Source organism: Cydia splendana, chromosome 16 (genome assembly GCF_910591565.1).
Source record: "Cydia splendana chromosome 16, ilCydSple1.2, whole genome shotgun sequence".
NCBI classification, from domain to species: domain Eukaryota; kingdom Metazoa; phylum Arthropoda; class Insecta; order Lepidoptera; family Tortricidae; genus Cydia; species Cydia splendana.
The window spans coordinates 14,612,832-14,636,247 of record NC_085975.1 but is presented as its reverse complement, the minus strand read 5'-3'; the positions used below and the strand labels follow the sequence as shown (position 1 = coordinate 14,636,247).

At 36.5% G+C, this 23,416-nt stretch overlaps 2 long non-coding RNA genes across 2 annotated transcripts; one reads left to right on the top strand and one right to left on the bottom strand.

The window, feature by feature from the left end:
* The first annotated feature begins 4,560 nt into the window (after nucleotides 1–4,560).
* Nucleotides 4,561–7,715, top strand: LOC134797911 (uncharacterized). Its single transcript, XR_010145131.1, has 3 exons — nucleotides 4,561–5,008; nucleotides 5,086–5,253; nucleotides 7,344–7,715. It is a non-coding gene; the product is annotated as an uncharacterized LOC134797911 (long non-coding RNA).
* A 6,980-nt stretch (nucleotides 7,716–14,695) lies between these two features.
* Nucleotides 14,696–16,134, bottom strand: LOC134797910 (uncharacterized). The gene is made up of 3 exons (XR_010145130.1): nucleotides 15,977–16,134; nucleotides 15,099–15,247; nucleotides 14,696–14,792 (listed from the first exon to the last, which is right to left on the bottom strand). It is a non-coding gene; the product is annotated as an uncharacterized LOC134797910 (long non-coding RNA).
* Between the last annotated feature and the right edge of the window lie 7,282 nt (nucleotides 16,135–23,416).

Below are 23,416 nucleotides of genomic sequence, written 5' to 3'. Positions count from 1 at the left end.
AGCGGTTTGCTTTGTCTCCAAAATGCAAGGTCCCCTTAGAAAACGGGACCTTAGATCTCCTGCTATTAATAGCATTACTGTTTATATTTTTATCTTAGTAATAATTAAGTAATCAGATGCAATAAATTGTTTGTTTTATAGATAATAATGAACGCATATCGTCATGTTAACATTCTGTCTAATTGAACAAAATATATTATGAATTATGAACAGAAGCAATAAATAATGTTCATGAAAGTCGGGTTATTAAATTTCTATTTTAATTGAGTAAATTCGGGTCTACCTCTAATGAAAAAGTAAATTATGACTATATTAAATGAATTATTCCACCAAGCAATCGGATATAACTTGGTTAGATGGTACTTTTTACTAAAATAAAATTATATATAAGTACACTATTTAATTTCTTAAGTCAATTCAGTAATTATTGAGTTAATATTAATCAACGACCTCCGTACTTAATGTATGATTAGCAACATAAAACAATAAAAACCTTATAAATTAATTAAAATCGCTGGCCGAGTGTACTTTAAAAATCTAAAGATTAATTCAATACATTAAACATTAAACCCCTTATTCATAAAACTTTACGGGCCTGATTTAGTTAAATTGTCTTTTCTCCCTTTCTTACAAATACATAAGTCAAAATGACAGATAAGGACAAACGATTATTGGCTAATTGAGGTTTGTAGCGCGTTTATGAATAAGGGAGGAAGTACAGTCGCCATCAGATATATCTGAGCGGCCAAAGTGCTCAAAAATATCAGAGCACGACTCTATTGTCAAGGCGTTAGAGTGCGTGTTCAGATATTTTTGAGCACCGCGGCCGCTCCGATATATCTGATAGCGACTGCACTTAGGTCCCTCTAATTGACCCACGTCATACATTATTTGAGAAGAAAAAATATGGAACTATGAATATATTATGTATATGGACGAGATATAAAATCATATTCAAAAGGAATTGCCCTGTTATATTTTTGTTATGTAGTAAAAAATGAATTGTATACAATACAAATAATTTGTACCTATCAAAATACCTATAAATTAAATTATTTATAATACCTACATATCTCATATAATAAATTTACTTTTTTGACGAAATATATTATTTATATGAGCATGAGAGAATAAAATATCATTGAATGAAAGAATATCAAATAAAATGTATGAAGTTGTAAATATTTACATTTTAATGTTGTTATTTTGTACCTATATGTATTGCATGTTAGGGCTGACAGCCTGGCAAGTACCGTCTGATGCTTGTATTTGAGGCACAAGTTTTTCGTACACCAATTATCTTATCAATTGTTAAAGCATAGTAGTAAAAGATGAATCAAACCTCTGTAATAAATAGTGTATTGAATTGTAAACGCCAGAAGTAAATTAATACTGTTTGGAATTTTACTATTTAAAGCCGAGTCGAACACACGGCTGGCGACTCGACTTCGACGGTTGAAGTGGTGCGACGTTACCGGACAGATGTCCCATACAACCATTTCCAGTCGCCGTTACGACGCGGTGTTGACACATCTTGTGTCGACACCGTCTGTTTCGGTCACAATTCCAGTCGCAGAGTCGTCGCCGTGTCGACACAGTTACCAGAAATGGGGAAGGGTCGACACATGACACAAAGTGACATAAAGTGTGGTCGCCGTGTGCACACATTGTGTCGGGTTTGCGACTACTTTATGCCAAAATCATTCGTTCATTCGTTCATTTTGTTCCTGTCAAATGGAAACTGTCAGATGGAAAAATACTTAAATAAAAATAAGTGACATTAATACGCCATCTCTAAAATGGATTACAAGACGTAATTATATATTGTTTGCATTTATATTACAATAGGACTTAAATTATTACGGGGAATTAAACTGCTCGAGTGATTTGATAAACTAAGTGTAATATAATCAACGCGCCACCACATTGTTTTAGTTTAGCCGGAAATGAAATTGTTTACTTCTCAGTGCCTGTGTTCATAACTATATTATTTGAAGCATTTTTAGTACTTCGATGCGTATACTATACTTAAATAACAGAAATAACGCTTTACATACTACGAAACTTGTTAATTATGATGTATAAATATGGTTTAAGGCTGAGAAATATTGCAGTCACAAAGTAGTTGCAATGTTTCGACTTTGTGTCGACTCTGTGTTGACACATGACACGCGCTGTCAAAAGTAATAACAAAGTTACTGGTATGTTACTGGATTTGCAAAATGGCTCCTTGTGTTGATTTGTTTTCAGATATTCTCAAAGTGTAAAAATGCCGTGGTCAGAGATGGGCATTAATCGATTAACTGTTTATTCGACTAATTAATGGAATAAAAAAGTTAATTCTCAAATTTTAATCGCGATTAGTTTAGTCGACCTAACATAGATTGAAATTGAATTAATCTGAATATTAATCGAATAAATTATCGATTAAATCTCGATTGAAAGTTGACAGGGGGCCATTTTTGTACGTAAAAATAATAGAAATGTCTTGCATGCAGATGGTAGCAAAACACTTTGTCATAAAAGTCGAGATGGGTGTCGATATATAGGTTTTAGGGAGTGCCGATTTTGAAAATAATGACCATTTTGGAATCCGAAATGGCGGCCATGCACTGTGTCATAAAAGTCGTCATGGATGTCGTTTTATACGTTTTAGAGGGCCCCAATTTTGAAAATGATGACCATTTTGGAATCCAAAATGGCGGCCATGCACTATGTCATAAAAGTCGTCATGGATGTCGTTTTATAGGTTTTAGGGGCGAAGATTTCGAAAATGATAACATATTAAATTTCAAAATGGCGGCAATGCACTATGTCATAAAAGTCGTCATGGATATCGTTTTATAGGTTTTAGGGGGCGCAGATTTCGAAAATGATGACTATATTGGATTCCACTTTTATGACAAAATACGTAGCCGCCATCTTGGATTGTAAAATGATCATCGTTTTCGAATTCTGCACTCCCTAAAACCTATAAATCGACATCCGTGACGACGCAAGTTATCTTTATTTTCAGATCTAACAAATTGCTACAGAATACAAAGGACAAAAAAAAAGCGAGGAGGTAATGAAACAAGCAAACATACAGATGATTCCTCGACGCAATTGGATGATTCTTAAATTGTGTCCAGATTTTTTTTGTCATAAAAGTTTTTATTTTTCACATATTACTCTCACAAGTTCCGTGACATTTCGACCTTGTGTTTTTTTAAGTAAATGTTTTTGTTTATCTATGAGGATCTCACTAGAATAGTATAATCAAGGTATGTTTATATTTGATGAATGAAATAGTAACGCAAAAAAAAATATATATTTGTGTCTTATATTCCTGCCGAAGACTTTTATTTTACCTTTTCCTTCTACACAAGTTTGGCCAAGTAATAAGAATTTAGGGCTCTCAATTTTATTTTGACTTCTACAACAGTAAAGCTACGAGGCCATGTTTGGTATCGTTTTCGTATAAATTCGCAGTACCAAATTTAGTTAAGGTATCACATTGACACCATTCCGAAGTAAAAACATATAAACTTATTAAAATACTTTCTTTTAAACTCCTCTTCACGCTTAAACTGCTGAACAGTTTTAATTTAAATTTGGTACACATATATTTTGAGTCCCGAGACAGGATATAATAAGTTATCTCAAAAATCATCCTTTAAAGGTGTGAAATGAGGTGTAGGGGGGAATTCAGAATTGACTTCTTGAAGTTAATACTGTTTAAGTTTAGGTTTGAAGTCATGTTTTTTCATCATTTTTAACTAAATCAAAGATGTAGACCATCCCAAATTTCATATAAATCGGTTCAGCGGTTATTGATTTCCCGTACAAATTTCCACGCCACTTTTCACACCTTCAAAAGATGATTTTGGTTATAAGATCTATCCTATGTCCTGTTCCGGGACGCAAACTATTTCTATACCAAATTTCAACGAAATCGGTTCAGCGGTTAAGCGTCAAGAAGAGTTTCAAAAAAACCGGCCAAGTGCGAGTCGGACTCGCGTATTAAGGGTTCCGTACATTAAGTCCGACTCGCGCTTGACTGCACATTTCTAATAGGTTTTCCTGTCATCTATAGGTAAAGAACTATTTTGTGTATTCTGACGGACATACATACAGACGCACGAGTGATCCTATAAGGGTTCCGTTTTTTCCTTTTGAGGTACGGAACCCTAAAAAGATTTATTTTTATTTTGTGGAATGGTGTCAATGTGATATCTTAAATGGATTCAGCACCCCAGATTTATACGAAAACGATACCAAACACGTAGGCCGATACCTTCACTGATATAGATATATCAAGATAAAATTGAGAGCCCTAAATAAACTTTCAAGAGCGGATATCTCAAAAACTATTCAACATATCGAAAAAATTGACTGAATAAACTTGTAACAAATTAAATTATAGATGGTCAAGCAAATCTTGTCAGTAGAAAAAGGCGCGAAATTCAAATTTTCTATGGGATGATATCCTTTCGCGCCTACATTTTTCAAATTTGCCGCCTTTTTCTACTGACAAGATCTGCGGGCTTAGCAAGGTTATATCATATTGCGCGTGGAATCTACTGTCGTCTTTTAACGATAGTCGTATTTTTATCGTTTTGCTGAACATGGTTACGGGCTACGATAAGAATACCACGTCGATATCGTATAAAGTTATCCACTATCATTCGTAAGTGACCACGATTGTCTATGCCTAGAGTTTATGAAAAATCCATTTAATGCCTGGCTTTATTAAAATGTCGGACGTGTGTCGGACGATGTTTGAAAACGAATAGTTAGTTTTATTACTACACTTCCAAATTGAAAAATGTTTAAATGAGTGACAGCTTTATACAAATTGACTTACATTATAACATGCACGGATAATCGTGTTTTCTCAACTGACAATTCACTTGACATTGACAAGCATCGCGTACGCGCATGATTCAGTGAATTTAGTGAAAATACAAACCAAGTCGAAGAAAAATACTGATTTGCTGTGTAAACTAAAGGAAATGCCACCCAAAATGTAAGTTTCTTATTTATAGAAAAATTTCGTTTCGTTTGATCATTAACTGGTTTTGTCATGAATATGTTTAATTTCAGTCGATGCTTCGGCGCACAAGAAAATGCTAGCCAAATATATAACTCAGCATCCCCTGTTCGCCTACACCTACAGGGAGATTCATGAGCCTCTCGGAACCCAGAGATACAAAATGCAATGGTGCAGCATGTGCACACAAGTTCTAAGATCTAGAAGAAAGGATTGAAGATGTAAGTACACCTTTCTTAAACTAAAATCATGAAAAGTTTATGGTGCCTTTTAATATTATTGACACTTAATATCTATTTCTTCTCATTCTATCTATTATGTTCTACTAAGTGACAAAAGTTTGTTAAAAACCTGTTCTATCACTACTATAATTGCAGGAAGTTGATTTGGCAACAATGATGGGTTAAGAGTTACACTACAACACTACCTATGCATACATTTATTCACACTGCATAAAAAGTGCATACTTAAGGGTTCTAACAAATATTAAAATCTTTGAAACCCGTAGACCTCACTTTAAAAACTTATATATTTTTTTACTCTGTTTGTATATTCTAGAAGCTGGTTTTGTAGCAAGAATAAAAGTTTATTGAAAAAGAAAAAGACACACTTTATGCCATAAATCTAAGACATAAAGATAAAATATTATTAATAAGTATTTAGTTTTTATGCCCGTTCCGGATGTGAACTCACGCTCACTTAAACTGTAAGTCCTTCCTCTTCATAACCGTTTTATGTATGATTGTTTTGCCGTTCAGGCAACCTATCTATGGAATGCACTCCCTCTACCTGTAAGACAAGCCCCAAGAAAATTTGTTTTTTATCTGCTAAATGTCTCGTCTAGTGTCTATCATCCCATATACATATTAGTACATTTATTTTTATAACATATATGTATGTTTATGTTAGTATGTATATCTAAGATATACCTACTGCATTTGCTTTTTGATTGGTTTTTGCACCAACCTTTAGTATTTATATGTGACGTCCCACGGGTAAAGGTACCTTATGGCGGTTGGCGCTTACGCTATTAACTATTAACGCCGCTCCAATATTATTGCGGCGCTATGCGACGTAAGCGCCAGCCGCCATAAGGTACCTTTTGCCGTGGAACGTCACATATTTGTTTCTATGGTTGACTAGTAGGTGATAGATAATGCCTTTTGGCATTAAGTTCGCCATTTTTACGTAATTCTGTATTTTTGTGCAATAAAGTTTATAAATTAAATAAATAAAGTAGCCATACCCACAAGTAACTTACAAATTCCCTGCAAGAGTTAGGCCGGCGCCCCACTGCTGCGCACGCTATGTACACGACCCACGTTCCTATACAAAATTTCGTGGGCTTGCCCACGGTTTGTATTAAAACGTGGGCCGTGGATGTAGCGTGCGCAGCAGTGGGGCGCCGGCCTTATTCAATACAAATAAATTGTATTAGTACCTATTCTACTAAGATTATAAAATAATATAATACCTACTCGTACAATATTCTTACTTATAACATGTAGGTAATATAGGAATACTAGGAACAGTTATGTTAGCACTAAAGCTGGCCATATACATTTGACAGCTAAGTTTGACCCACTTCCCGATTTCCGATTGAGCTGAAATTTTGCATACATAACAATATGTAAATCGGATGACAATTGCAATATTATGATGACATGGAGCTGATCTGATGATGGAGACATGAGGTGGCCATGGGAACACTGTGATAAAACAACGCAAACTAATTGTGCTTGGTGTTGTTAGAATGGACTCATGGAGTATTAGTTGCCTGTTGAAAGAAATGTACAGTCAGCGATAAAAGCTTGTACCAAAAATTATATTTTTGCCAAAAACTTATTTATATTGTTAGGGCTTGGGAGTAGAAGCTGGTTTCTTTACTGCTGGCAGCTGGAATATTTTTTTTGTGTTTGGTAAAGTGGTCTATTGTACCTATACCTGACTATGGGAATGATTTTAGCAGCCTATGTATGTGTGTGGGTATGTTTGTGTCGTATATTACCCTAGCATAGAATATCTGAGATACATTTTGATAAATAAGGTGTTCGTTGGTTTGTTTTATGACGCAAGTGGTACAGAACTACACTTGATACATAATACAACTTTAATAACGGATAAATAATTACTAGAACAAAATTCAATTTATTTTCAATCGATAATTTGGACAACTGTAACAAAAAAATCCCCCTGGCTTAAAAACGAGAGCTTTCTAAAAGTGACATTAATTTCACATAATTTGCCAATGAACCGCTGTAAGTACTAGCCTGCGCCTGACCTCATCTAATATAATTTGTTTCTGTTTCAGTCATAACATATTGGAGGCTTGAAAGTGCACATACCCATAGATTGGACGTTAAGCTCAACGAGACCATGCGATGCATCTCAGGCACTATCCGATCTACAACCGCCACTGGCTGCCGGCATTGAGTCACATTGCCCCTCCTCACATCCGACGACTCAAGGCGTTGAAGAGGGAGGCTGAGAATATCACGAATAACCCCACAATGCCTGTCCACGAGGAATTCTGCCGCCCGACTGCCCGCCGACCCTGTGCTACAGCTGGGAGCCTGAGCAGCTTTAATATTTCGGATAGGTGGATAGCGGAATGGTCAGCTTCGGCAGCTCGGAGTTGCTGTATATCTGACCCAACTAAAAAACCAAAAGGGTTTGACCTTCCTCGGAAAATCTGGTGCCGCCTGAGAACCGGACATGGCCGCTGCAATTCAGCCACATGGAGATAGACGGCTTTCCCACTTTGCGAATGCAGAATGCAGACCACTTAGCATATCTTCCAACGCTGCCCACTCCACTCCTCCTCCACTCCTGGGCCTGTTGAGGACCTGAAGACCGTGACACCTGACTTGATTGCTTGGCTTGGCAACCTCAAGGCTACACTCTGAATGCCCTCATCAGTTTATGATATGAAATGAAATCACTTTATTGGAGCATTCCACGAGCTGTCCCGTACAAACGCATTTTATTTCCTGTGTTGCGACTTTTTTTTTCGCCATTTAAAGCAAGCGATTAATTTTCCGTGCATGTTTGACCATTTGTCATAGAAAAGGAAACTCTTATACCTGCAAATCTCCAGAAAATCTGCATTTCTACGGGACAAACGGTAGACAATTGCATGGAATGCTCCATTGCCAAAACATGATAAGTTGATGGTAGAAAAAATATTAGGAATACAAACCATATACCTACATATAAATTCTATGTTAAGTATGTACTAAGTTATTCTAGGTTAAGTACTAACTTATTGTCTACTCTATACATAGGTAATTACATTTAGCAAGACATGTTGGCCGTGGGTACCAAGCTCAGCATGTGCTAGACTAGCGTCCAGCGCTGGTTTTCAGTTTGGCCCCTTTTTGTTGGAGGTCTGAGAGGAATGTTGATCTTTTCTGCGCCGTTAAGCATTCTATTTATATTGGAAACGAAACTTATTGACGTTGGAGGGGGCACGTGCCCCGGGCGCCGTCCAAGGGGGGGCGCCAAAATGAGCTAAAGACTACCTCTCCGCCTTGCCAAAGGCAGCAGGGAAACTTTTGTCAGTCGTATTTACCACCACTGTGAAGTGTGAAATGCGGATGGTAATCTGGCCCACAGCGCAAAAGAGAAAGACGATCTTTTAGGAACTCTTTTTGCATCGAACTCGACCTTGAAAGACGACGGTAGCGCCCTACCGCCCACCATCCCGTAGTGTGAATACTCTATGCCAGAAACTTCTATCAAGCAGAGGGATATTCGGCGGGAGTTGCTATGCTTTCGTTTTATAAGGCGAGCGGGCCAAGTGCTTCAGAGTTGTGTCCAGTGTTAGCGCGTCTTACGTTAGGGGTCTCCTGTCGAAGTTACCATCTTATGGAATGTCCAATAGACTACCTATTATGCAAGTGGATCGCTAGCCCTTTGTCCGGCAGCCGCATATGAGCCGTAGTTGACGGAACCTGCTTCAATAGCTGCTGCTGCATATCTGTGACATGTTGTCTATCGACGACATTCATCGATATGTGGACTACTGAGGCTTCCTATACAGGATGGCTAAAAAATAACTACATTCCCGTTGCCAGGGAGGTTTTGGGATTATACTGAGTAACTTTTGCTACGGGACCAACCTCGAAATCGCGAAAAAAATAGTTTACCCTCCCATAGAAATTGGACCAGCCAAAATGTATGAAACAGCCAAATTTTTTTTCGCGACTTAGGGGTTGGTCCCATTTCGTTTCGGAGTGGGGGGGGGGGGAGGCGCAAATTTGGTGCCTGCCCCGGGCGCCATATGACGTTCCTGGTACAAAAGCTGTTCATACTTCATAGTAATCCAGCGATAAAGCTGCTGGCATGATGGGCACTTTCACACCGGGTACGGCAGCCAATGATTTGTTTGTACACCTACATTTAATGTGTAAATAAACTTTGTTTAATTAATTGGCAATAGTTGTTTTATTTACCCATTTATAATATTCTCTCTAGCACAGAGCCGAAATTGTTAACTTATCTATAGAGTTTAGTAAACAAAAAAGACTTGACAACACCACAAGTGACGAGAATTGTCATTCTTGTATCTACCTAAATGGAATTTAACATAGTTTTTAATATTCAACATTAGTTATTGGCGTATTGAGTCTGACCGCAGTTATAGTCACTAAAGTAGACTTATTAGCATAATAGAGCATTTAGGAATATTCTTATTTGACCTTTTCACCGCCAGACTCACTAGACGCGTCGTTAAGACGCGTCTTTTCATACAAACGTAGTCCACATTTTTCTCTCTGGATAATAACATTAAATATTTTGATACAATTTGTTGTATATCATATCAACATCAACTACAGCCATGCCCCTACGTTTGTTCTTTTTTTTTTAATTTTTAATTATTATAAGAGTTAGAAGCATTTAAAAATTTGTATGTAATCTGTCTTCCGCTCCTAATTTTTACAATAATCAAAAATTCGAACGTAGGGGCATAGCTATATGGTTAATATACATTAAATTATGTAAAAATATTTTCCATAATGTCAATATCCAGAGAGGAAAATGAGGACTACGTTTGTATGGAGAAGCGGAAGCGGCCATCTCCCTTTCCTCTTAAGTAAGAACGTGCCTAAAATGTTTTTATTACCTATGCTTTCATTGTACTATACTGCATATGAGTCGGATTTTACATTAAGAAGCTATAATATCACAAATTTTGTACGCATAAGGCTAAAATGAAAAATAAGAATAAGTGACACCTACATTGAAGCATGCCCGGGAATGGTGTTCTGTGTGAAGATTATCCGTCTTGAATGTTTACTAGTCTCTACTTGTATAGAAATATAGGTAAATTAGGTAGGTATTTGTGTGATAGTAAAACATAGTAATAGGCGAAATATGTATTTATTAAGCTTATTAAGAGCCGGTTTTGTGCATGCTTGCATGCTTAGGAAGTTTTTTAGGAGCGTCTTCTCTAATTTTTCCCTTGATCCACGAGAAGTTTTCTGGAAGAAAAAGAAGGAAATAAGTAAAAGTAGGTTCATGTGGCAGCGATGGAGTAAGTATTTTCACATGAGTGCAGTCTAGTTCACTCAAGATATATACTAAACAATCGCCAGGAATAATATCCATTAAACAAGGCAGCACATTAGAACTAGGTGCCTTAGTTAAACCTAATAAGTATTGCATTCCCAGATTATATATCCCAGAGATAACTACTTATCATACATAACTGTCAAACAATGGGTAGGTACATATCTCAATGCATAATACAGCCGCACTCATACTTATTCAAAAAAGGAAAAGTTACTAAGACAGTCCTTGTGGAAAGTCACAGTTTTTTATGTCTAATACTTAATTCAGTGCTCAAAAGAACTTACCTTCTGTTTACAGCATCTACAAACTGCTCGAGGTTCAGGCTTACAGTAGTGTGGCCAATCCAGTCAGTAGTGCTCCAATGGACAAGCCATGATCTTGACTAGTCCCACGTTGGTACTTAATTGCCATCAGCTAGCAGGTGTAACTGTTACACACCAGCAGCTGCTGCTGCTGCTGGTGGTGTAGGTGTGCTGCTGGTGTGGTGTATACTGTTAGAACCTAAAACAAATAAGTACCTAATTACAGTACCGGCCAATAATATATCACCTCCATGCTTTTACGGTATAACTTTTTTTTATATTTGTGAGTGACTTCCACAGCTTTAGGTAGTTTAGTAGTATTCCTTGTCCAGTGATGAGAAAAATTGGTCTATGTAATGATTTTTTCATAGAGGTTTTTTGTTTTAATGTATGGTCAACTTCATTATTTTTAAAGAGCTTTTTTAGTAATATGCTGAGTCTCTTATTGTAGTTCACAGTATTTCAGTATTCATAATATCTTATACCTTTAAACGAGCAATTCTTGTATATTTATTTATTTATATGTATATATATTTCGGGGATATCGGAAACGGCTCCAACGATTTCGATGAAATTTGCTATATGGGGGTTTTCGGGGGCGAAAAATCAATCTAGCTAGGTCTCATCTCTGGAAAAACATGCATATTTATATAAAATGACTAGTAAAATATGAAATCTACAAACTAACCTACTACAAGTTCATACAAAAACACACAAAGGTGATATGTTATTGACCGGTACTGTAAATCTAATTTTGTCAAGTAGATTTTCCCCCTGGAGGTTAGGATATGAATGTTGAAGTAAATAGTAGCTTAAGTAACCTCTGTTAGTAGGTTAGTAGCATAAGTAAGACAGTACATATAATAATGAGGCCGGTACCTAGTATTGAAGAGTTTAGTAGCATTGTCATTAAGACGTCTGTTTTACATAGAATCAATGATTTCAAATATAATAGGGTCTATGCATAGAATACATATTAACTTTATAAGAAACACTGCAATTTTATAGCTTTACCTTTGAGATGTTTTGGTAGGTAACCCATCACCGTTTTGAAGCTCGGCGTTAAATTCGGCACATAAGTAAATGCACTGCACACTCCTTACGCACTCTGTAAATATGCCGAAACTCTTCGTCCGTCATATTAAATGGGCTGCAAGTGTTTCTTAAAGCTGTTTACGATATTTTTCTTCAACAGCAGCCGCGAGTAGGAATAATAAAATTTGACTTCCCTGCGAAGAAAATATTGACAATATTATATACAGCGGAACATTGTAACTAATAACTCTCAATATAATCATAGAAAAACTGATATTTACCTGTAATTTATACCTTAAAATATGATTATTCACTACTTTTGCTTTCACGACAAGGCTTATCGTCATCTAAGAAGCACGTAGTTAAAATTAACTAAGTTGAACTGTCAAAATGGGACAATCTGTCAAATTATCCACATCTTATCCAACGACCATGTTATGCAAATTGTCTTCTATCATCTACCGCTGTCAAATGTGGATAACTCCATATATCGTCTGCAACCATAGTATGGATGATAAAACCGACGATAACGGCCGTTTTATCCACACCTATTGCGTGATAACTACCTTGTCGTACAACCTTGCTAAGCCCGCTGCTTGACCCAGTATAACTTTCATTTTGTATAAGTGGCCATGTCGCTGAGATGCATAGTTTCCGAGATATAATCGAAAAACCGGGCAAGTGCGAGTTGGACTCGCGCACGAAGGGTTCCATACCATAATGCAAAAAACGGCAAATAAAAAACGGTCACCCATCCAAGTACTGACCCCGCCCGACGTTGCTTAACTTCGGTCAAAAATCACGTTTGTTGTATGGGAGCCCCACTTAAATTTTTATTTTATTCTGTTTTTAGTATTTGTTGTTATAGCGGCAACAGAAATACATCATCTGTGAAAATTTCAACTGTCTAGCTATCACGGTTCGTGAGATACAGCCTGGTGACACACAGACGGACGGACGGACGGATGGACGGACGGACGGACGGACGGACGGACAGCGGAGTCTTAGTAATAGGGTCCCGTTTACCCTTTGGGTACGGAACCCTAAAAACCGGAAAATGGGACCTTCAAAGCCCCCTCTCTCCCCCCCACTCAAGGGCTACGGCCGGGGACTTTTGATATGTTCACCTCCTAACTTGTCAAACCGAGTTACGGAGTCAAAAATTGTGTTCCGAGCATTTCCCTCTACAACTTTTGGAGCATTCGTTGCCTGACCTAAGTAGCTTATTGAATTTCTTTAAAAACTTTTCTGTAAAAGGTTGACGGGTGTTGGGTGTTTATATGGTTTCGGTCGATTATTATCATTTGCATTGCCCATGATGACTTACTAGAATTACGAGCACACGCTACACTAATAGTAGTTTGACAAACCTTGGTTTTCAAGAGGTATTTTATATTGACATTTGCTGTCACAAATTTGCTGTCAGATTTAGTCGCAAACCGCACGCAAAGTGCACACAAATGTGTCGACACCTTGTTACGGAAAAGTGTAGACACGGCGACGACACTTTGTTTCGAAACAATTCTAGACACATTGTGTGGACTCTGTTACGACACATCTGACATTTAGTTACCACTTTGTGATTCTGCGACTGGAATGGTTATATGGGGTTAATCTCAATACAATTTCGCGTTTTAAGGTGGAAATTCTATGGAGATGACATTTGTCACCGTACCTAATCTGTTTGAAAAATGGTATAGGTGTACCCTATTGTCGTACTTGGTCTTTTCTACTACTTATGTCTATTTCTGCATCTCAAGCACAGCCTTAAAATTAGCTTGTAATTTTAGTACTTTGACAAAGTTTCAGTTTGAGTTTAGTTTTAATTGAAAAGTACGTAGTTATAAGTCAATGCAATATTTAACTATGTGTACGTAAAATGTTCCAATCAACTCGTTTTATGAGCTAAGATTTGAACATACAGACTTATAAAATACTCTATAATTTGCAGCTTTAAAGGTGTTACCGCATTTATCAATTCGAATCGGCTTGAACAAATTGAAACTCTTGAAACTTCAATACGTTAACTGGCTCTGGGTTCCGTCGTTCAAACGGAAACAAAACAAATGATGTTTTTAGTAACGTGTTCTTATCCTCATAACACTCATAAGACTCACGGTCCAGACTATATAGGTAGCAAGTTCGATGAAATTTAATAAATTTTCAATGAAAATAAAGTTTTATTATCGTTCAATTTTTAAACATATCAAAATGAACACTATTTCCTCCACACTGTAGGTTCAAATCCACTGGCAAAAGTGCCAAATTTTGGATTTCTTGGGCTGGACCTTAGGAGGTTATCACATGCACATAGAGCTCTATTTATCCAGAAATAGAGCTTTTTCTTGACGGCCTAGGCCAATTTTGACTTAATAAATACGGTGACACCTGTTGGCGCAATAACTTCTCAACATTTATGACGACCCACGGGTAAAGGTACCTTAACGCGGTTGGCGCTTACGCTATTATTAACGCCGCTCCAATAATATTGCGGTGCTTTGCGACGTAAGCGCCAACCGCCATAAGGTACCTTTTTCCTGTGGAACATCACATTTTACATGCTACTCAAAAGTACTAAAATTTCAAGCCCTTGAAGTCTTAACCTACGAAGATACTTAATTTATATTGTCTTACCTTTTACATTTAGCAAAATTATGAATTTGTATAATGGTTTATCCTTATTGTTTTATCTAGATTTGTTAAATCATTCTCAGAGTGATAGTAGTACTTCGTCTGTGTTATGTAAACAATGTACAATAATACAATAAATATATTTGTGATATTAAAATTTGTTTTATTGTGTCCACGACATTTTTGTAAAGTTGTGCAAATCTTCTTAGATGTAGTTACTGAAACAATGAATAAATACTAAATACTTTTTTGGCACAGATCACTTTTAACAAATTTGCCAATTTCATCAGAAAACAAATTGATGCCAATCTAATCTAGGGTCCACACAATATACACAATTTAATCACCAATATTATGTTAAAACACTCGGTGATATTTTTTTTAACTGACAATTCACCGTACGGTGTCCTTACTTACCTTCCCAGAAATGTACAGAAAATTGTCAGTGTCAGATGTCAATTGTCAAGCCAGTAAAATAGACCTGGAAGTAATTAAATGACAAAATGATGTTTAATTAGTCTCACCTCCATTTACTAGCAATTTAAGTCCAGTTTCGATTTAATCCTCGCCTGGAATTGCAGTATCCCCCTCAATGCGGTTAAATCTTTCTGCACTCTAACGGCTGTGTCTCTAACCCGGTAAGCCTTTTGTTTAACAGCTTCTTTCCAATAACCTTGATAGAAGGATACAATTTTATTTAATAATTATGGCTCGCAAAATTATAGTAAACGCCCCTATGATTGACGTGGTACCAATACTAATAAATATCAATATAACTTGCGACCCGGCGGCTTCGCACGGGTTTCACAAAACCTTAACAAATTACACATCTAAACCTTCCTCAAGAATCACTCTATTTCAAGGTGAAAACCGCATGAAAATGTGTTCAGTAGTTTTTGAGTTTATCGCAATCATACATACCTACACACAAACAGACAAACGCGTCGGGGGACTTTGTTTTATAATGTGTAACATAGTGATTCTAAACTGAAATAAATGTCATATACTAAGAAAAAGTGACCTGCCGCGATAGCAGAGGACGCTGGTTCGATTCCAGCCTGGGGCACTGGAGGCCTTGGTCACTTTTTCTTAGTATATGACATTTATTTCAGTTTATAATTTATATAGTAGTGTTTCTACTTGATAAAAAAACAAATTAAAATATTTTCTGAAAAATAATTTAATTTGTTCAAATACTTCATAGTATAGTGATTCTAATAAGAAAAATACGATATCAATGTTTGTTAGTTTTAAAAAGGTATATTGTATTAATTTAATAACAAAGTTTGAAATAAAGAAGTTTACTAAGTACCCATGTGAATAATTAACAGGTAAATACGTACGAGACTCGTCAGTAGGGATTACGGCGAAGCTAAATAAAAGTGTGTAAAAAAATACATACCCGATACCATTGCAATTAATAACATAACAATTGATATGAATAAAATCTTCATGATCGTGAATGAGTGAGTGAAGTGAGTGAACAAATAAAAGTTAATTATCTTGAAATTATGCAGCAATAAATACATGCGAACAAATTGATTATTAGATTGATCTGGGGTTACATTTAGCGGCTATTTAATTATGTACCTAATTAATTTTAATTTAACCGCGGCTTAGGAGAAATTTCGCACGCTCCGATGCCACCAAATCGTTACCAGTGGTAACAACTAGAAAAAAATCCCACTTAGTCACTTTGGCGGTAGTACTTTTGTCAGTAAATATATATAACATTAAAATATTTTATTTTCAACAACTGGCAATAAAAAATCCCACTAGCTACCACCAATAATAATTACTCAGATTTTTGAAGTGGTTATAACCACTGGGGAAATGTGGGAACCAAATCCCATTTGTTATCACTGGTGACAACTTGGTGGTAATGGTAACTAGTAGGAATAACCCAGGTTTTCTCGAGAGACTACAGTATGGAATTCTTCAGTAAAGGAGTATACCTTCAGGCTTTTAAACTGTTGCAGAAATTACAGGCGTCCATATAACCGCTTACCATCAGGCTAGCCGTAGGCTTATTTGGCACAGACATGGTTTAATGTGGAATGGGACAATCGTTTTGCAATGCACAGCACATATAACAGTGATTTCTAAAAACCAATACAAGCTTTTATTTCAGACTGTTATATTTTCTTCCTATAGGTAACTAATGTTCTTCGAGACAATTTTAATATCATCAAGCACAATTAGGTTGCGTTGTTTTATCCACGGGTCGGAAACCGGTATTTGCTCCATACAAAAATACCGGTATTATTACGTTCGTTTTCGTTCTTTGGTTTATTATTTCATTTTTAGTGGGACAATCTAATAATACGAAGTTGTTACCTAAATACATAATTCAGTCCTACGTACAAAGCATATAATAATTCAAAATATTGGGCTATTTCGGGGTTCTAAAAAAAATACCGGTTCCGAGCCCTGGTTTTATCACAGAGTGCCTATGGCCGCTTCCTGTCTCCATCGTCAGATCAGCTCAATGGTAGGATTAATATTTGTCACCTGACTTACATATGTATGCAAAATTTCAGCTCAATCAGAAACCGGGAAGTGGGTATTTTAACTTGTAAAAATAGGTAAGGACGTAAAGTGTGACGGGTTTTTGTAAAGATGCAAAAAACACGCAAAACAAAAGCGCAAATTAATTTATTTGTCGCCCTTCTTGTTGTTTATCCTTGTATTCTGTTCCAACAACATAAAATTGCATGTTTCGAATCGAATCTCCTTAGATGGCTTTACTGAAACAATAAAAAAATAGGTAGAGTGAGACTACAAGGAGTTACAAACTAACATATATATACAATAATAAAAATCTTAAATGATAAAAAAAAAAACATTTTCGTGACGGAGTTTTCTGTTGCGGCGTCACCTGCTCTGGTGTAGGATTCGGCAGATTCCCACGACCATAACTATGTGACCAGACTGGAACATGGGAAAAGATTATTTCACGAAAGGATCTCAAGTAAATTCAGAGGGCTGTACCTGGGACTACGTTTCTATGAGAAATCCGCCCTCCACTATCCGCTTAAAGGATGGTTCACGCTAGACCGGGCCGAGGTGTCCGACATATAATTTTCCATGACGGCTGATCGGTGATCACGTGGTGCTTTCCATGGAAAACAAAGCCCCGGAAGCTCCGGCCCGGCCACCAAAGAGAATATAATCACTACGTTTTAAGAGTTCCATACTAGCGACTTGATTGGTCTGTGTATATGTTTGGTTATCCAATCATTACCAACATGTACGACAAGGAACTGTCAAAGAACAATAGTACCAACATAACATACTTAAATAGTGTAGTATGCTACACGCTTGCGAATTTTATCGATATCGATAAATTGGGGAGGGTTGAAACATGGGCCACTGTCAACAAATTTCGTACTCGAAATCAGGTTAGAATCGAGTATATTTAAGTCGTATGTTATATAGTGTTCTTTGAGTGTACTAATACATGGTTGGACTTAAATGTGAACACGACTTTTATTTGTTAAAATAAAAATATGTAAAATGATTTTTTTTAATAATTTAATATAATTAATTTAAAATACATCCCGACGGTTCGACGGTCCACAGGTAACAGAGGAAAATGTGTGTTCACCTGATTAAATGTTTTTTTTTTTTATATATATTATATTCTTGAATAATAAAATTAAGTCTTCAATTACAACTTATTTGACCCACTGCCTGCATCTGAAAACATTTAATAAATAAAACAGACACACATACATTTTCTTATATTTTAGGTTAAATTCTTAAATAATAGGGAATATTACGCAAAACTCTGCCTAGGTAGCGCCACTAACACTATCTGTCACAATCTGGGGGTCTACCGCGAAACAAGAAAATCGAAATTTCGTTATCTAACCTCTCTATCACTCTTGCGTATTCGAGCGATAAAGAGGCAGATAACTAAATTTCGATTTTCGCGTTTCCGGTAGGCCCTTGTTAACAAACCACCTTGATGCATCAATGTCAGAATTTATAGTCTGTGAAAACTTGTCAAAAATCAGTTTAAGGCAGAGTATGTATAAGTTAGTCTATGAATTTTCTAGAGTCGGTAGTGCTGCACTCTGGCGGCAGAACATTGCAGTAATATCCCCTATTACTAGATTCCAAAAATATATAATATAATGTCCATTCCATTAATACACAGACGATAGATAATTTTCCACTAAAAATATTCGGAGAAATAATTATAGTCATGTTGTATGCTAGTTACCAGGAAATTCACTCATTTTATTTTATTCACTATTTACATTGATAAAAAAATAGGCTGTAGTCGATATCGATACTTCGTATCGATACTTGTAGTACATCCCTAGTTCACAATGAAAGTGGATATGAAATATCTAATTTTCGATGTGTTTATAGCCTGCTACACCAAAATAAGGCTAAAAGTATCTAAAGCAATACTTACCGGTCTTCATGTAATGGAAATTGCGCCATAAACTTCCTTTTTTGCGATTTTCGCGAGTGTATCAATTTCCACATATTTCGCACTGAAACAACTTAGTTTTCGGTGCCATTTAAACAAAATCTATAGACTCACTGTATGTTCTTATCACGTTTGACTGTTTTGGAAAATAACGAAGGCTTTTAAAAATAATTTGCAAGAAATACGTAAGTAAAACCTACGAACCGCCATGACAAGCAACAAAGCAATGTGGCTGATATGACAGATGAATAGCACTGACGTTTTATTTTGTTTTTTTTGGCTATGGCTAGGTCACTATAGTCCATACAAAACCTTTCTTCGTTCCTAGTTGCGTCAGCCTGCCGGCCACGGCCCGGTCTAGCATGAGTCATCCATAACGTTTCAATACTTTCAATAATCTCACCTCGAATTACGAACAACTTAAATCCAGTTTAGCTTTATTGCGATCCTGAAATTTTAGTATCTCCCTCAATGACAATAAATTTTGGTTCACTCTTTCGCATGTTGCTTTAACCTGCGTTGCCTTTACTTTGAGGTCGCTTTCCCAGTCACCTAGTTAACAAATATAAATATGTATAGCATGGCTCGGAACCGGTTCTTTTTCATACAAAAAATACCGGTATTATTACGTTCTTGTTCGTTCTTTGGTTTATTATTTAATTTTTAATGGGACGATATTATAATATGAAGTTGATAGGTACCTAAAACATGAGATTCAATCCTACGTAAAGAGGATAAAATAATTAAAAGTATTGTGATATTTCGGGTTTTTTCAAAAAAACCGGTTTCGAGCCCTGGTATATGATGTGAGTCTGTGCGGAAAGAGAAGAGTCATGGAATGTATTGGGGCCCCATTTCATAATTTTTGACTGGAACTTTGACAGCAACACATTTGTATGCGAGGGTGCTAAGCAAGTAGTTTTGCTAACTGTATAATTGGCACTAAGTTTGGTATTTGTACATTTTCTTTGCGCAATAAATTATTAAACTAATGAATTAACTAATTGGTAAATAAATGAAAACTAGTAAGGTTTTTACGCACCCATACCATACTATTGAAATTGTCAAAACAAAGGTCATTAATATAAATAAATTCTTCATAATGACTGTAAACAAATGCCTTCAAAGTAAGTGCACCGTGAACAAAGTCTTCCACAGAGCACAAAAAAAAGAGAATTAATCATACTTATAGCAAAAATTCACATACATCAGTGCGGATAAATTGATTATTAGATTGATTTGGGGTTACATTCAGCGGCAATTAGCGATAATACTTAATTTGAATTTACTGCGTAGTTTTATCAACTCCTCGTCCAATTACACACACACACACACACACACACAAAGACACATTACCAGAAGTCGAAAAGCGTCTGCTATTTTATATGTTACATGACATGCACCAGCCCACAAACCCGGGGTTAACCGTAACCGTTAACCCAGAGTCAAATTGTACTGATAAACATGGTTACTCCAGGTTTAACCGGTTAACCCCGGGTTATTGGGATGGTGCAAGTGTTGGAAGGTTACAGTTACAAAGTTACAGAAAAATAGCACACCTTTTTTAACTCTGCAGATAGTATTTTTATACTCTGGTAAACCCACCGAAATTTAAAATGGAAAGACAAACCTAGCTTCGCGCCTACATTTTTAAATTTGCCACCTTTTTCTACTAACTGAATTAATCACTTGCCAAACTATATTTAAGCGTTATATTTTCCTTTGGAATTATGCCTAAAACTTAAAAAATGTTGTTGTGCATAAAGGGTATCCTGACAGGTGTTAATAATGCACACAAATTTGAAGCGGAATGTCATTTATTTAATGTTGTTGTATCATATATATTATGTTGAAGTACGAGGTTCTAGGCATGTCCAATTATGTTAAATGTAAGTAGAAAATGTAGAAATATTCGCCGCAATCGGGTGAGTCGCGACAGCTCAGTTAGTAGAGCGGTAGGCTTGTGATTAGAACAGCAAGTTAAAATCTCACCCAAGCGCTAATACTCGTCGTACGCCCAGTATCTTAGCTTTTTTGATTTCTGCTTTGTGCTAAGTTTTCTCGGTATACATATTTGGTTTGTGCCTGTGGCTAATTTTCTCAGTCTTTTGCGATTCTGATTGAGTTTCTTGATGCACTCGTCGACTTTACTCTCGGTGGCATTGTGGTACTGCATCGTTTTCAACAGCGCTGCAACGTCGGCCTCTATGTCTACGAAGGCTAGGCGAACCTCCTCGAGACCTTGTTGAAGCTGAGCTGGAATAATAATAAAAATACTTGATCCACCCAAACACCAGAATAAATAATAGTACTAGGTACAGAAGGTTCACTCTCTAACAAAACGCTTATATTACGACAGATATGACCGCAAGCTGGCGCAAGCCTGAGCAGGCGTCCGTTCCGTAGCGGTGCGCGGCAACTACTACTGCTAGACACCAAAATTAGTGTGGGCCGCATGTACTTGTAGCGACGCGACGAAATCGCGGAGTGAGCCACGCCTGGTAATGTACCTACACTGTACAGTAGCGTCTATATAAAGTACCCTTACCACGAATTTCACACTGACATGTTCGATAGCGAAAGCGTTAAAACAAATGCAGTGCATCTCGCTGGCACCATGTCAGTACGAGGGAGGTGCAATGTCAGTTAGTTTACGCATTCGCTAGCGAGTATATCAGTGTCAAACTCATGGAGAGGGTATTAGAGTATTACAGCGCGATTCGAGAAATGAATTAGAGATTCACTAGATATGAAATAGTAAAGATATGTGACGTTCCACGGCAAAAGGTACCTTATGGCGACTGGCGCTTACGTCGCATAGTTTTTTCGAATATATTAAAGAAGTCAGTCGCTGGCGACAGACACGTATGTATAATTCAAGTAAAATAAGAAAGGGAAGTTTCAGTTGTTTACCTTTATTGCATGCTGAAATCAATAAACATATAATTACATCACATGAGATACATTCTTATATGAATGGTGAAGGTAAGGAAAACAATCTCCATGTATCAAAAAGTGTTCTTCAAAAAACCTTAAATAGGTGACGCTACAATACCTGCATCATATTTGATAAAAATATTCAAATCACTGACAGCGCACTTTCGGCTCGATTCGAAAAATGAATTAGATTTCTACTAGACTTCAACAAGTTACGATACGGATAATTTAAAGATATTTGTAAGACAGATATGTCAAATTTGACGTTTCCGCGATTCTGGAGGTCCTCTTGAACGATTTCGACAAGTTATGACTTAGATATCCAAGTCACATCTAGTCGATATCTAATGTAGATCTAGTTGATCTCTAAATCGTCTCAAGATCTTGTGATTATCTCGAAATCCGAATAGGCCTGTTTATTCCGTCAATAACGGCTACTTACTCTAGCCTAGCGCTGCTCGGGAGAGATTTGGAACTATTATTTAGAGCTGACTGCTGGACACTTTTACAACTGTTCTACTATAGGAGATATCACTCCTTTTACTCTATACTCCATGCATTCTTATTTCTAAAGTTTTTTTATTATTTCTCTTAAAAGAGATTCTAGGGGTAGATAAGATATTAAAACTTTGAGAAACTTCGCTAAGATACTATATGAAAAACAAGTAGGCATAATAATTTACCATCTCCATAATGAAATAGCAGAGTTATCAATAAAATTATACAGCATCGCATTTTTACTGTAACGAGTTTCACAAACTCGGAAAAAATGCGATTCAACTGCTTTTACAAAACGCAAATAATTTCTCACCATCAGCAAAATTTCTAAAGCCATTAATAATTACGTTAATTGCGAAATGTTTGCTATAATTATGATTTAATTGCAACAAGGTTTGGAAATAATGAAATACTAGACTCGATCGGCGTACTTTTAAAGTTAACAATAATTAAGGTCGCTTGCAAAGCTTGGTTATTTCATTTTAGTAAAAAACATTTATATTTGTGACGTTATATATTAAAAGGGACGTTATTGTCGATGGCGCTTACGCCATTATTAACGATGCTCCGATATAAATACAATGCCGCGCGACGCTGTGCGGCGTAAGCGCCATCGACAATAAGGCCCCTTTTCATAGATAATGCCCCATTTAATTATTCTAAACGTAAAGTTAAGTCAGGGATACACTAGGGAACAAATCTAGCGACACGTTGCTGGCTCAATATTACATAGTTCTATGTTACATTTTCAAGATAGTTGAAATTCGACGTAATGTCACTATGACAATGTTTAAATTTCAGTTCGATAAAAGTGAAACATAGAACCCTGTAATATTGGGCCAGCGATGTCTGGCGAGCTTTAAAGATTTTCGGAGCTGGCTTTATTCACCCGTCATTACCATATTAGGTAATAGTAGGTAGGTATTGGTAGGTACATATATAGCCGTCACTTCAAAAAAATAT